Below are 17,754 nucleotides of genomic sequence, written 5' to 3'. Positions count from 1 at the left end.
TCCTCCTCATGCGCTTTACACTTATGTCCTTCGCACATTTTGGTCATGGAGCTGCACCTCGTTCAAGTTTCCAACTCGTTGTTCACCTACAAGTCTTCGCACTTCGTCCATGTTCACTCACTCGTTTGCCAACAAGCTTGTCGCACGTCTCGGCGGTGATGCCTTTGGACCGCAGGTCCTTACAAGTGGGATCGTATAAAAGAATATTCACCACTTTCCTTTTCGTTTGTAATGACGGTACTTTGTAGTTTGAAATCAATTATAACAATAAGTTTATTTTGAATTAATAAATAAAACAAACCAAATAAGTTGAATAATTTAAATTGTGATAGGTTTACAAGATGAAAATAGTGATTAAATTACTTTTCTAATAATTGAAATTTAGGTTTTGAAAATATTTCTTACACCATTTTGGTTATATGTAATATATTATTTAAAGAGATATGGTTTAGTTTATATTTACATGTATAAATGTTATATAGTAATTAATTTTTTAGAAATTAATGTTTTTAATTGTAATTTGGAAATTAATATTTTTATTTATGAAAAATTATTTGAAAAAAATATTTAAAAAAATATATTGATATTGTAGTAATTCTACCCTAAAATAATTAAAAACACAATAATATTCAACCCCAAAAAATAAGCTAAAAGTGATAAACTAATTTTAAAGCACTATAAGTTATAAAGTTGATTTTATAATTTTGTTTTCTTAAATACAATCATAATTTTTAAATTTTTAATAACCTTACCTTTTAAGTTAACTATAATTTTTTAAAATTACAATTTTTTTGGGTTATAAAACAATAATTTTATTAAAATAATATTCAACCCCAAATATAACAATAATTTTATTAAAATAATATTCAACCCAAAAAAATAGTCCGAAAGTGATAGCCTAATTTTAAAGCACTATAAGTTATAAAATTGATTTTATAATTTTCTTTTCTTAAATAAAATCACAATTTTTAAATTTCTAATAACTCTACTTTTTAAATTAACTATAATTTTTTAAAATTACAATTTTTTTTGTTATAAAACAATAATTTTATTAAATCATATATATCTATATATTTGAATTGGCAATCACAAAAAAATTCATATATATCTATATATATGAATTGGCAAGCACAAAAATAATAATTTTTATTTTTGAATTTTAACTAATATTTACTATGTAATAATTCAAATTAAATTTTCTTTTTCTTAAGATTAATTATTATAATGCTATATTTTTTCATTTAGTCATGTTTTACTATATTATCAAAATTTTCATTTTTAATATTTTATTTTTAAATTTTTAAATGTTAAGGCGAAAAAGCCCATTAAAGTGAAATACAAACCAAGGCTTCACCAACAATTGCATTTGTAGAGAACAACATTACTTCTGACATTTTATAGAATCCTCAAAACAAATTTAAAGATCACAATTGTATTCCATGAATGACAACTCTATAAACATTTTTTCAATCATATAAATTTACTTTTCTTACTTACCTTCCCAAAAAGCATAATGAATATGTTAGAGTGTTATATTCTATTATTCCCAATAGCATATTAAAACAAAATATTTCTAATCCAATATTTAAATACAATAAAAAAATTATATATGCAAACTATAATTATTTTTAATAAAAAAAAGTTGTTTTAATTATTGTATATTAAGTTTTTAATTATAATTTTCGTCACGAGGCATAAACTAAATTGTGACAAGGTGTTTTATTAAGATATTTGATGGTAAAAAGATAATTGTTTTGAAATTTCATGGGAAAAAATTTAGTCATGTTAAGGGAGGGTGTCGCCTAGGCCCAGAGTGATCCCCGGGTGTCACAGCGCCACGTTGTGATTCCTTACCCACCATGGGCATTGTGCAGCACCGACGAGATTTCGTCACAATAATACAACTAATCTAACCCAAACTACGCCTGCTTCTCATTCACTTCAACACTTAGTCAATTTTCCGATTTAATCTTCTTATTTAATATGAAGTGGAAATAAAATTCATTAACATTCATCAATTCTGTAATATCATAAAATCAACAATATGAACACAATGTATGTGATGAGATAGGGCAACTCCTAAAACACTTTTCCCCTTTACTCTTATTAAACTTCAAATAATATTTACAATAGAGTTACAAAGGGTTCATCCATGCCCAAACTCATGTGTTGCCTAAGTACAAAGAGTGGCAATCGTTGGCCCAACCCAAGGTCGGCACCTTTCCCAACAGAAATCCCAAAAATGGTGCCCCAAAGTAGCCCAAAAAACTAACCCTTGGCCTTGTCCATAAACCAACTCGCTTGGGAAAGCTCTCCTCCTTCTGCGACATACCTTAGTTGTGTTTTCAAAATTTCAAATGTGTGCCCTGTGGTTCTACAATATCACATCCCTTTCATTGCTACAATATCGCGGACTTCACCCTTTTCTATATCTACTCTATGATATTACTTCTCTTATGTGAATTTTCTTGCTGCCTCCTCCAAGTGTCGAGTTCTTCTACTTATATGCATCCTTGCCCTTTGGTTAAGTGTGGGTCAATGCCCCTTTAAGTGTTGATTCGAGCTTTCATTTTGTGTGCAAGTACCCTTTCATGGGTGGACGTGCCCCTGGACTAACCTGACCTTGGTCGTGTGGGCAACCCTTGCTGGGCGGGTGCGCACTTGGTCCGACCTGTGCTAGGTCATGCGGGCACTCTGATTTTTCCATGTGCTCCATGCTACATGCCTATCATAATGTTGTGTTATTCACTCCATGTCATGTTTCCCCTCAACTTGTCCATTGCGCCCTCACTCGCTACGTCTTGCCCATTGCGGTCACTCGCTTGCCTTGCCTGCTACGTCATACCGACTTGGGTTGTTACCGTGTTTTGTTGTGTGGGTGCATGCACCCCTCGTGACATGCCCACTATGTCTCACTCGATGCAGCACCTGGTACCATGCCATCATTCCATCGTATGCCCCTCCAACTCATGCACACTGCCCCTATGTGGGTCTGGGTGCCCCTCCTCCATGTGGACACACTCATTGTGCCTCTAAGTCAATTTTTCACCACTCCAATTGAGCATGGCCCGTCATGGGAACCATTGACCTTGGTGCCAATTTAAGGCCATAACATCCTCCCCCCACTTCAAAAGGGTTTTTGTCCTCAACAAAAAATCCACTTATCAACTCCATTGCCAAGTCCATTTGTCGCAAAGTGCCACCAGCTCCAACATCAATCATTCCTGTTGCACGAACTCCTTTCCTTCATCACACAAAGCTTCATCAAGGATCATGACTCTATGTGGGTAAGACTTCTCAATCTCATGGTCATCAACCATAACTCGTCACAATCCTCCACATTGTCTCATATCACGGAAGGAGACTCCCTTCAACGCGGTTGCATGCTTTGGTCACGACTCATATTGTGCAAATCCATCACATATCGTCATCATGTAAACTAGAAATTCCATACTCCAACTCAACTTTAACACATCTCAAAACACTACTGGTACCCATGACTTAGACTAGTTGGGTAGCTAATCCAACAATCACATCTAACCCATGAGAATGCACCTTCGCATGCCTTTGTCGGTCGTTCCTCCAGAAATTTGTCACATCTTCAACTTTGACCAATAATTATTCCATTTGTCCTTCAACCAACCATCGCGCCATATCCAGGTCCATGAAGAAAACTCCATCTAATCTCCTATATGTTGCACACCATCGTTGTCAAAGGGGCAAGTGTCCAATTGCCTCATGATCTCGTCCATGTGCTGCCCATGATCAAAAACCTCCATTTCCATTAAAAATGGCTAACTGTCATCGAACTCAACCCATGCCTAAGTTCTCCCACCAAGGCACCTTCGTCATTGCAACTCCATTCAACTCCAAGGCATCTTGCTCATATCACATCCATCGAGTCTAAGGTATGCATCCCATACCACATCAAAGTCAAGTTCAAAATTGACCTCAACTCCTCAACGAACCAGATACTCTAAGATCACCATCACATGAAGTCTTCATCAACTGCAACTTCTCTTTAAGTCATCATAGGCTCCTACGAACCATCTTCATCCAATAATTTGGGTAGGCACACTTGTCTTAGTCGCAAGTCCCATCACAACTTGCCTTTTCCCTCTTCGTCACATGAACAATCTCATAAGTCACCCATGCCTTCCTTCAAAACGAACATGGTCTTATTGTTTGAATGTGCCCAACATCCCCATTAGTCCATCTGTAAAACATCTTAATATCGCATAATCACACCCATCCTGCATGAAATCCTTTCTTTATTCCCCTGCACGAAGTCTGCCATGCCCTTCTCTTCTATTCAATGCATGTAACTTTAGTTTCCCAACTCGTCCACTCCAAGAGGACCAACACAACTTCAGTCATCACATCCTTGCCTTAGGTTGGGTTAGAATCCTTGGTCACCCTACCCTGATATCACCATTGCAGGTCCCTCCCATCATCATTTCCTCACCCATTAAAGGTTCACCAAAGCATTCTCATTGGCCCAAATGAGGCTCCAATGATGAAGTCCACCCAAATATGCATCATGCAATATTTTTCACTTAGGTGTGCCCTTCCTTCCTTCTTTCCATGAGTCATGCTGGGAACGTAGCCAAATATCCTTTCAGCTAAGCATGACTCACTCATCACATAGGTTCATCATGTTCCACCCTTGTCTCGTGCATTCACACATTCTGTTCTAAGGTCGAATACCACTAGAACAAGTCCTTCAAAAGCCAAAATCATCCATCACATAACTAAATGCAAGCCTTCCAAGTGGAATTCATCCATTGCAAGTTCCTCTTAATCAGCATAAGGGGAAGAATCATACGACTTCCATCCATGGTTGCGATATGCATGAATATGGTCCAACATTGGGAAGATTCATCTCACCAAGTTCCTCCTCTTTTGTTGGAAAGATTGCAAAACTTGTTTCTTCATGCTCATCCCTATGGCCAACTTCTTCCTTCAATGGTTGTGACATGACCAAATATAGTTCAACTATGGTAGGCATCGTCTCATCAAACTCTTCCTCTTTTGGATCCATGTTCACAACACTTATACTGCACTTGATCATCAAACCATCTTCTTCTTTGATCATCACAACCAACAACTTCAACCTGCCTAATCACCTAACCAAGTCAAAGAAGCTCCCTTCTAACCTTATCTTCCAAAAATTCAAGTTCTTCTCACAATCCTAGCTTCTTTGCCTTCAGGTGTTCCAACCTTCCCATGAGCTACATAAGTCTATCACAACCCTCTTGAAAACTTGCCATTTTGTTGCCCAATCTTCAATCTGTTCAAAACCTTGATCATTATTCCTTTTCAACTTATGCAAAATGTCCACCTTCAAAAAGTAGGCTCTTATACCATATGCCACAACCCCATGCTATGATGCCTTAAGACCACCATGGATGTTGTGCGACACTGGCAAGATTTGATCACAATTGTTGGCATTATGACATAGGTTTGGCACTATGACACAGGTGTTGTCCTTGATGGCAACTCACTCAGATGGCAGATCACAGTTCGGGCTCTCAAAATGAAAGAAAAAGAGATATATGCAATTTCCTCTTAACCAAGCCGCGTATACACGCGGGATCATCGATCAAAAGGCACGTATGCGTATACACACACTTTCATGCATGGAAAAGCATGTACATGTGGGAAAACTCATTTTTAGTCCATGGTATTTGGTCCTTGGTATTTGGACCTATGGTTGTGGACCATGGTATTGCATCTGAAGTGTTGAAACCGGGTATTTGGTCCAAGGTATTGATTCTTTATGGTTTTGGACCATGGTATTGAGTAAGGCCTAAGACTATAAAAGGGGAAGGAGATCATTAGGCAAAGGAATTCATTCAGAAAGTATTGAATATCTAATGAAGTATGAGATCTAGTATGCAGGTTATGGCTTCATAATGCTTTGCTAAGGAGGAATCTCAGCGGCTGATGGAGAACAAGATCTAAGGATAGATTTGGATCTAATGGCTTGGAATGAATCATGAGCTATATGGTTTGATCACGCTTATTCTAGATCTGTATACTAACACATGTAATGTTCTGTAAATATTATGATCTGGGTATAACTCAAGTTTTAGAATAGCTGCAAATCATGAATGAATATTTAAAGATATATACGCTGGTTGACTATGATAAAAGCACGTACATACACAGGTTAGATACATCTAAGTAGCATATACCATATGAACTATGATGTTTGAAGTTACAGGTGGCTCAGGTTGTTGGTGAGTTCTGATGACTGTTTACTGGTGTCAGTATTTTGCATATTCAGTTTGGTTGATTGTGTTTAACTTCAGTGTTGATGGATGAGATCTATAATGGATCAGGATCATAATGACTTATCTTTATGTGATCTGATGGACTAGATCTAGTTGCTAACATACGATTATCCTTATATATGTAATGATCTGGGTTTGTCTGGAGTAAGGAATTGTAGCGGAGTTATAAGTAAGTAATTAATGACATATACGCTGGTTCGCTTTGGTGAAGTTGCATATACATGCTGGTTCGGATCTTCCAAGTGGTGTATGCACTTTGATACATGATTTTTGATGATACAGTTAGATCTGAACATTGTTGCAGAGTTCTGTGTTCTGCTCTATGTTCTGGTGATTGCAGTTTGTTGACTGGGTTTCAGTGATTCAATATTGGGTGATTCAGAGATTGATGATGCTAGTGTTGATTGATTGTGTGCTTCATTGATATTGTTGGGTCCAGTATGAAAATTGGATGAAACGTGGCCTTGAGATTATGATGATGTGTTCCATGAGTATCTAGTCTGAAAATTTACGAAACATAGAAAGAGAAGGTTGTAGCCTTCTGTAGGTCAGCACTTACGTACTAGTACATCAGCTAAGGGGGTGGTAGCTCCCTTCCAGTAGCAGCTGGAAAACAAGTGAAGGTTGGAGCATTCAGTAGGTTGGCACCTATGTACTAGTAAAAGGATCGGCTAGTACAAGAGCTAAGGGGGTTGCAGCTCCCTTCCAGGAGAAGCTGGAGAACAAGAGAAAGTTGTAGCCTTCTGCAGGTAGAAGCCTGTGTACTAGTATAAGACTGCTCCAGTACAGAAATATTGTAAAAAGAAGTTTCTTATTGAATGAAGATAGAGACAAATTGCAGCAGGTGTTTTTCACTCACATTGGGTTTTCACCTTACATCATGGTGTTCATGTGTGCTTCTTGTGTGTGATGATCTATTCTGTTTTACTGCACCCATTTACCGTTCATATGGTTAATGAAGTTATGATCTAACTAAAGATCAACATTTAATGGATTAAATGAATCATAAGTTTACTGGATATATGCTAGTTCCATAAACACAGTTGCGTGTACACACGGGTTCCCTTAACTGAAGTAGTGTATATGAATTTGAGTGTGGAAATGAAAAAGTTATATTGGTTTGATAATACTGATTCACCCCCCCTTCTCAGTATTATTTCCAACAACAATAATACAACTACTCTAACCCAAACTACACCTACTTCCCATTCACTTCAACACTTAGTCAATTTTCCAATTCAATCTTCTTATCTATTATGTAGTGGAAATAAAATTCATTAACATTCAACAATTCTGCGATATTGTAAAACGAACAATATGAAAATAACATAAACGACAGGAGGGGGAAACTCCCAAAACACTTTCCCCTTTACTCTTATTAAACTTCTAATAATATTTACAATAGTGTTACAAGGGGGCCAACCATGACCAAGTAACCCAAGTACAAAGAAGGGTAGTTGTTTGCCCAACCTAAGGCACTAGCCAAAAGTGCCAAGTTTCAAAACTAGGGCGTGTACAACCCAATATTGGCACCTTGCCAAGCACAAATCCAAAAAATGGTGCCCCAAAGTAGCCCAAAAAACCAACCCTCAAACCTGCCCAGAAACCAACTTGATTGGGAAAGATCTCCTCCTTTTTTGACGTGTCTTAGTTATGTTTTCAAACTCTGTGATGTGCACCCTGTAGTTCTGCGATAGCACATATTTTGCCCTTTTTTGTGATATGCTCTGCAATATTACTTATTGTGTGCAAACTTTCTTGTTGCCTCCTCCAAGAATCGAGCTCTTCTACTTATTTGTATCCCTACCCTTTAGTCAAGTGTGGGTTGTTGCCCCTCTAAGTGTTGAGTCAACCTTTCACTTTGTGCATAAGTTCCCCTTCATGGAGTGGCACGCCCCTAGACTGACTTGACCTTGGTCGTGCAAGTGCTCCTTGATAGGAGGGTGCACCCCTGGGTCGTGCAGGAGCTTTGCTTTTGCTGTGTGCGCCATGCTACACACCTGTTGCAATGTCATGTTATTCAATCCATGTTGTGTTTCCCCTCAACTCGTCCATCGTGGTCACTTGCTTGCCCACTAGGTAATGTCGAGTTGGGTTGCCGCTATGTTGTGTTGTGTGGCCCTTGTCACATGCCTGTTATGTCTCACCCAACGTAGTTCCCTGCATCCTACCATCGTGTGGGCGTGTGCCCTTCCAACTCGTGCACATTGCCCCTATGTGAGCCCCGACGCCCCTCCTCCATGTGGGTGTGTTTGTCACATAGTCGCATTGGGCATGCCTCCAAGTCGAGTTTTCACCACTCCAAGCGAGCATGACCCTTCATGGGCGCCCATTGACCTTGGTGCCAACTCAAAGCCCCAACACGAAATAATTTTTATGACTTAAATACCCATCAATTATAATTACTCAAACCACAAATTAAATATACCAATCATCTCAAAATTCACATTACCTTAAAAAACACTTTAACTATAATCTTATTTCTAATAAACAAAAACCTAAATATAATAAATAAATAACAATTATATCAAACCATTTTAAAAAAATTACAAAATAATGTGGAAATCTTTCATTATACTCCAACCTACCATACATATATATCATACATATATCAAAAGCATGAACACCGCAATGAAAATGCCTTACAATCCAATTTTTATACCAATAAATTCAAATATTTTAGTGAAAGATAAAATTTAACACTTCTATTCTATGAGATTAGGTTACTATTTAATATATTATTAGATTACTATTTAATATATATTAAATTTCAATCAAGGTACATATACCGCATATTCATAATAATGAACGCACAATATAAATGGATTCATTACGGGTAATTGAATAATTACATTGGATATAATTTATTAAATTAATAAAATTGAAATGATATTTACATAATTTGTTATAAGAACATTTTATAAATATAATTTATTATTAATATATTTATACAATAAATATTATGATGGTTTATTAACTTGTATTTAAATAATGTGGAAATCTTTCCTTATACTCCAACCTACCATACATATATATCACAAGCATGAACACCGCAATGAAAATGCCTTACAATCCAATTTTTATACCAATAAATTCAAATATTTTAGTGAAAGATAAAATTTAACACTTCTATTCTATGAGATTAGGTTACTATTTAATATATTATTAGATTACTATTTAATATATATTAAATTTCAATCAAGGTACGTATACCGCATATTCATAATAATGAACGCACAATATTTGAATAATTACATTGAATATAATTTATTAAATTAATAAAATTGAAATGATATTTACATAACAAACATTTTATAAATATAATTTATTATTAATATATTTATACAATAAATATTATGATGGTTTATTAATTTGTATTTAAATATTAATGACAAGTTTTTTTAATTATTAGTTTTTAAAAAGAATATTTAAATAATAATATAATCTATTTATTATTTAAAATAATAATGTAATTAGTTAAAAAAATTGAAATAAATATGCAAAATTTTGGTTAAAATAATAGGGAATGGTGTACAAGAAAAGTTTGTAAAATATTAACATTATTAAAAGCATTATCATAACTAAATTTAAAAAGAAAATATAGATAAATAAGGGGATACAAAATAAGAGAAAGATTAGTCACTAAGAGATTATTAACCCAAAGAAAGAATAGGAGATCAAAATTATCTCTCCACTTTTGAGAGTGTCAAGAAGAAAATAAATATTGCAAAAATAAGAACCAATTCTCATGAGCTTAAGACGTGGACATTAGACAAGAACTAAAACACCTTGTTTGTAAAGTCCTCGAATACCATCCTTGGTCATCCAACACTATTCTCAATATTTTTTTACTTGATTTCAATATTTTGACATTAAATTTAAGGTCTAACCAACATTATGATATAGAACTATTAGGAAAGGATATGTTAACACTGGAAATAACAATACCTATGACAAATTCACTCATTACTCACATACTCATTTAAACATTCCAACATATAAATGATATTTTATGTTGATACATGGAATATTAGTAATTGATACATGGGAAAACATAGCCATATATATTAATTTGTTCCCTTAAAAACATTCACAATTATTTCATGACTCCAATACATTTTGCAATACCCACAATGTAAATTACATTCATTTGACATAATCGACACTTAATTTATAGAATACAGGAAAAAATATCTCCTCTATATTACAAATGATGGTTGTAGCAACCTTAAAATCTACAAATTAATATCTCCCAAATAGTCCAAAGTTCACCCTCAATAAAATTCTAAATTCCATACTTGCATCTTTCCTAATTTAGCACATCTTCGTCAAATATCAAAATACTCATAAGCATTAATCATTAACAAATTCATAAGCATACCATAATGGGTCCAAAATCATTAATTATCATCAAAGAAGTTGTAAAAACCAAAATACTTATCAAATTGGGATATGCATTTGTGGAAATATCTCCTTAAGGGTCACTTTTGTCCAAGGTCATGCAATTGCTACCCCTTACTCAGAAATGAAACAACAAAAACAAATTTACTAGCTATGGCTATAAGTTTTCTCACTAAATTGAATTTCTAAATATCATAGAAAATTAATTAACATTGCAGTCCTTTCCTTGTTACAACAATCCCACTCATCCAACATATGTTCTTCCCCAACCTACACAACACTAAGAATGAAATCCTCTTCTCTTTTAAGTAGCTCCTTAGGGTATCCTCGTTCCTATCTAGTGCTCCAATGCATATTAGCAATGAATCTCTAGTGTTTGGCACTAACAATATCACTTCTGACTTAGTTATATTTTTCTAAAAATTGTGTATGAATGAGAGAATTAATGAATTCCCAAAATGTTGAGTGAATTCCTTCCCCGAGTCTTGCATGAACACAATGTTTGCATAGAAATCACATGCCCTCTAGTGAAGCTTGGAAAAATAAAACATGAGACACATAAGAGAAGATGGATTAGTTTAGAAAAATAAACACATAAAATCCCAATAAAATATTATTTCTTAAAATGACCCTACTTACCCAATCATTGGATCATTTCCCCCATGATGTTTCACGTATGTTATAATGCAAAGTGCACCTTATTATTATTATTATATAATAAAAATATATAAATCTAATGGTATGATACCTACCCTTACTTTACTGTATGCTTACAATAATTGCCATGCCAAGTGTTGGCTCACCCTTGTGTGATTGAAGCACTAATATCTACATCATGTTCAATTCTCACATGTGGGTATCACATTCCTCCCCATGTTGGAATAACATTGGTCTCATTCTTCCTCTTTCTAGTAAAATCATCATGTTGCACTTTCAAAACAATTGACAACGTAGGTGGTTCCCTTATATTATTTGAGATTCCTTTAAGGCCTTAACATTTTAGCATGTATCTACAACATTCATCAAAGGAAAACATGCATGCCATATCAATTGTATGTAGCAATTATTCCATCCATAGGAGTGTCAAATTCATAGTTGAAGAATTTATATTCATAACAAAAGATTAATTATTAAATTTTAGCTCAAAACTTATATGCATGATTATTCATTACTTCACATGGATGTCACAGGTAAGAGTTCAACTCCATATATTTTTTGACATTCCCTCCTTAATTCCAACTAACATATAACAAAAATCTCGCAACAAACTCATCCACGTTTCCTCTTCCTTGTAGAACTCACCCTTCTAGGCTTATGCATCCCCTTCTCTACTAAGCAATCCCTTAGGAAAGCCATTAATTATGAAGTCTTTCAAATGCAAGGAGAATGCCAACTTAATGAGTTTTTCTATCAATGTGTTCTATTAGTAACCTATTATCAATAAAAAACGTATGGAATCAAGGCATATCATAGTTCAATGTCATCATCGTGTCCTTCTCCTTGTGTTTTCTAGCTTACAAAAACCATTATATATCCTTACTAGAGAGATCTATCATCTCATTTGTATCATATATATACATTTACCATGAAATGTCATCATGAAATTTTCCACATAAATTTGAATTTTGTTTCATAAAGAAACCAATTTCACAACTATGAATTAACCTCAAAATGTTTGGCCCTTGCATATAATAGGAACTAAATGTTCTAGACTTACACCCACTACCATATCTAATACATTTCTACCCACAATCCATGTTGACAGATCCTCCATTTCACCAAATAGAATATGACTATTCATGTATATAATTCCTTATTTGCAACATCCACGACAACCCATGAAATGTTCTTATAATTATGACATTAAATTACATAACTTCTAGTTTTTAAAATATTAAATACAATGAAATATGGATCCATTCACACAATGCGATATAACATATATGCCAACTTACATATATGCATGCTCACAACTAACATATATGGATACTTTTTCTTCATATGTAGTTTTCAAACTTGCCAAAAATTATCCTAAAATAGTGGATTTGGCTCCATTTTTCCAATTCCACTCCAGGTCCTTTGAAATATATCCTAATTCTCTTTTAGGATTTCTCATGCTTTCTCATATTCCTTACTGTTTAAATTCATTATGAATGGAACAACTAAGTGTGAGTAATTTCTCTTCCTCTAAAGGCTATATTTTTGTGTCAATTTTTGGGTATTCAATACAAAAATTTCAAATTGTCCCTTAAGAAAACATTCATCGGTGCAATCACTATAGAATTTAACTTGAAATTTACATACATTTGAGTTTAAAAGTTCAAGTTATGTTCAAAATAAAAATTGGTTCTTGATCTTTTTGGAACACCAAATCATTCTCTATATATTGGGTTCCTCTACCTTAGAATTCCTCCTCTTGCTTCACCCTTAGGTACTGATAAATGGTTCTTGGCAACACCATTTTCATTCCCAATTTTTTTTACTTCCCTAATTCATCTTCTTTTTTTGATGACTAGTTGGGCCCATCCTAATTAATATTTTACTTTATCAAGCTTTCTCCAAAAGGACTCCATAAAAATTCTCCATCCTTCATTGGTTTTGATATATATATATATGTGTGTGTGTGTGCTCTTTCAATTTAAATGACCACTTCCATTAAATGACCTAAAGATTGGACCAATTAAAATACCAATGGAAAACTTGATGAATCACATTTCAATGGAAATCCAAATGGTTTCCAAGTATGTATTTCTTATAACTAATTTTTATCTTTAACACAATCATTTTTTTACAACATTTTCCAAGTATTCTTCAATCAAAACTCACCTACTATTGCATCTTCAGAATTTCATCACATTCCATTGTCCAAAAAATCCTAATTCTTGATTTTTTTTTCTTATAGGATGTTTCCCTTAGACATTCCATATCATAAATCATCATGTCCTCTCATATCAATATTCTTGGTCTCTAACATGCTTAACAAAATCCCATTGACTACTTGCATGTCCTTTTCCAATGGCTATTTTCCAAGTTCTTTAATGCTTACCCATTTTTTTGTTTCACAAGAACCTTTCCTATTAAATATATATTAACTTATTCAAATCGGAAATTTTTGTTTCATATATATTCAACATATTCCTGATGACCACTCCACAATGATCATTTTTTATGGATATTTTTCATCTTTTTATTCCATGTTCTTTTACAATTTTTTTTTTTTTCCAAATATTTGTATGGATGTTTTCAATTGAATGTCTTCATATTGATAACAATATGGCTGGACTAATTCCACCCGTTTTCATTTCCTAACACAAGAAACATCTGGATGACAATTTGTAAGGTTTAAAGAAAGTTGGGCATGACAACTTTTCTATTACTCAAACATTTCACATTGAAATTTTTGCTCTTCTTCATTTAGATGTTTTTGTTTCATGCACCATGGTAACTTCCAATGACAATGTTTTGATGGTCCTTTTATAAGTGTATTACAATGAGTCATTTTATGAATTTTCATAGAGAATTTTTCCCAAAATATCACTTAACATTCATCTCTTTGGAGATCTACGTATTGAACACATTAAATATATTTTTGATAGCTACCATTGATATATATTTCTAATGACTTTCTATGAAGTGTTTCACAAGTATCTTCCATTAATTTCTCAAATATTATTTCATCTAAAATTCTTCCATAGGTGATTGATGTTCTCCATTATCTCCATTCCTTTATAATAACTAAATATCATATTGTTTTGATGATTGGGATCCTTGCATATTCTAGGCCATATTTATGTTATTTCACATGTTTTGGTACATAGCCGAATTTGATCAATTCCTTTGTTTTACCTAACTCTACTTTCCTAAAATTGATTTTTTAACCCAAAAGGTTGGTACAAGAACATTTCCCAACAACATGCAATAAATTTCAAGGTTGAATTCTCCATTAGAAAGCTAAAAGAATTTGCATTTCATGCGGTTTGATACCAAAACTTCATAGAGAGCCTTGTTTCACGAGGTCAAACATGAACCTTATTAAATATCCATAACAACATAAGTATTATATGATATTTTCATATTTGGGCCTTCTTATTGGAAACATAATTTAGCACACCCAATGGATTTTAATTCTTAATCTGATAGATCAACTACAAGAAAGTATAGGTTTTCCCTATTCCAAGATAATTGGTGACCAACTTCTCATAGCCATATCATGTTCACTCCACAAGTAAGCCTAAAATCTTAGTGATGGCCTAGATTATAAATATTAACCATTAACTTATCATTATGAGCATTTAAATTCAAAATCAATAGAGAGCTCATTAAGGATTTTTCTCAAACAATTTGCATGAAACATTATATTTCCATTCAACAGTTCACATATTAAACACATAATAGACCAATATCATAGCTAGGCTTCAATATTATATTTCAATCTCCCTAGATGCCATCCTCAATCATTCAACACTATCATCAATATTTTTTTACTTCAATTTGACACGATGAGGCTAAATTTAAGCTCTCACCAACATTATCTTATAGAATTTATAGGAAATTATATGTTAATAGTGGAAATAACATTCTTTATGACAAATTCATTCCTTAAGGAATTTAGACTTCTGTGATCCATAACATTGTTTAGATAATCTTCGGCAAAATCACATAACCAATCTTTTGTCGACGCGTTTCGAACCAACCAGTGTGGTTCATCGTCAGGAAAAATTCATTCCTTACTTATGTATTCATTTAGCCATTCAGTACATAAACCACATTTTCCACTAATACATGGAATTTTAACAACCAATACATGGGAAATCATATCACTAAATGTATCGAACCTTTCTTTTAAAATAATCACATTTAGTATGTGCTTTTGGTATCCTATATGATGCTCACCTTTCCAATTACGTGAATTTAACCTAATCGAAAATTAATTTACATAACATAAGAAGAGTTATATACGTTGTATTGCAAATGGTGGTTGTAGTAGACTTATTCGTATGAATATCTTCCAAACAATCCAAAATGCATTATTTAATACAATGCTAAATTCTAAACTTGTATCTTTCCCAATTAATACATCTTCCTCAAATATAGAATACCCACAAGCATTAATCATTGGAATAAGCATAACACAACAAATCCAAAATCATTAATAATCGACACACAATAAGTAACAAATAAACTACTTATCTAATTAATGGACAGGCTTGAAAATATACATGAGAGCATTTTTCCTCCAAACCATAGGTACTAGCTCATATAGATACCACATCCACCCTAGATAATGAATGAACAAGGATGAATTCACTAGCTATGGCTCTAGTTTTTTCTACTTAGTCAAGTTTCCAAATATCACAAACAAGAAATTAAAATTACATTCATTTACCAATAACAAAAATCCCACTCAGCCAAGATATCTTCCCTCTCATCTTGCACAACATTATGAATGTAATCACTTTCTATTTAAAGAAATTCCTAAAAATACCCCCCTTTCTATCTAATCATTCGAGTGTAGTCAAAGAAGGAATCAATAAGGGCCTCAATTGTAATTCATTTTTCCTTCCTCTCATCCATTACTAGTGAGTCCTAGTTATAATTTACACACTTCCATGGGTGCCATTCCTCCAAAATAAACATAAATATTTCCAAAAGAAAATTATTTCTTGAACTCATCCAACTTCTCCACTGATTGTTTCATTACACCCATGGTGCTTCTAGAGGAATTTATAACCTCAATTGTACCTTCCTTTTCTTCTTCTTATTATTATGGTATTAACATAAACCAAATACAAATCCAATGGTAGGATACTTACTTATCATATGTTTACTATATTTTTTCCTACATTATTAACATCATATATTTTTTTATGCAATCAAATCATGGGCATTCATTGACACAAATATAATATAACCAATATTTTGACTATAAACCATCTTAATGGAGTAATTTAAACATTAACACAATATTTTACACAAACAATGGTCTTTTATAAAACATATCAATAAGAGAAAAAATATTTTCACTTTTATGCCACTCATTATATTGATAATAAAAAACCACATTATAATGTAACTAAGGCACTTGAGCTTTCATCATTCATTCAAGCAATTGTACCAAGACACTAGGCCTTTCAAATCTCTTACTACTATCTGTGTTATTTCGCCAAGCATGTTCTCACAAATATATTTAGATGTTCCTCAAAAGCCCCTTTGCAAACTTTTGATCCACATTAATTACATACTGTGAGCATAGAATTTGTTGTAACAACTAAACATAGGTATAAATTTCCACTACCATATATGTGTAATATGGACTCTTTAGTTTATGAATTTGTGAATGAAGCTATAAATCTTTTGTTCATTGTTTCAAATTAGCCAGAATCATTTCTATTGAATAATTTTTTGATAAGTTGTTAAAATAATGAACATAATTAATGTTTATGTATACAACATGATTTACATAATCATTAAACTATAATCTAAATAATCCATAACCATAACCTAGTTTACAGTACACAATAATGCCCTTTAAAGTTATAAGTAAACAAGAAAACCCACAAAAACCATCTTAAAAATACCTTCCTCAAATGAGAATATCTTTTTTCATATATATGTGATAATTTAGGAAATAACTTTTTCTTTTTAAAATTTTCATATCATATATATTTTTTTAAAGAATCAATTTATAAGCATTCAACAACATAAATATCTAATAATTAACCATCACATTAAAAGTAAAATTAAACATCTAACACATTATTTTATACAAACAAAAGACACAAGGTAACTAATAAATGAAATGGTTTTTTAGATGAAATCTAGCCATCCAATATAGTATAATATTTTGACTATAAAAAATAACTAAAAATATTCAATTCTTAATTAAAATCAATAAAAATAATAATATCCTATTCAACACATTTTTTCTTTTAAATTACAATTCAATTAAAAATAATCTATTTTTTAATTTATACTTCTTATAATAATAATATAAGCAAAACATTACAATATATAATCCACATTTATATTTTAACCATTATTCCAACGACTACCACAA

The sequence above is a fragment of the Pinus tabuliformis genome, chromosome 6 (assembly GCF_031772625.1).
Source record: "Pinus tabuliformis cultivar Carrire ecotype Pingquan chromosome 6, CPIR1, whole genome shotgun sequence".
NCBI classification, from domain to species: Eukaryota; Viridiplantae; Streptophyta; class Pinopsida; order Pinales; family Pinaceae; genus Pinus; species Pinus tabuliformis.
The sequence above is the reverse complement of the archived record's forward strand: the minus strand, read 5'-3'. Positions refer to the sequence as shown.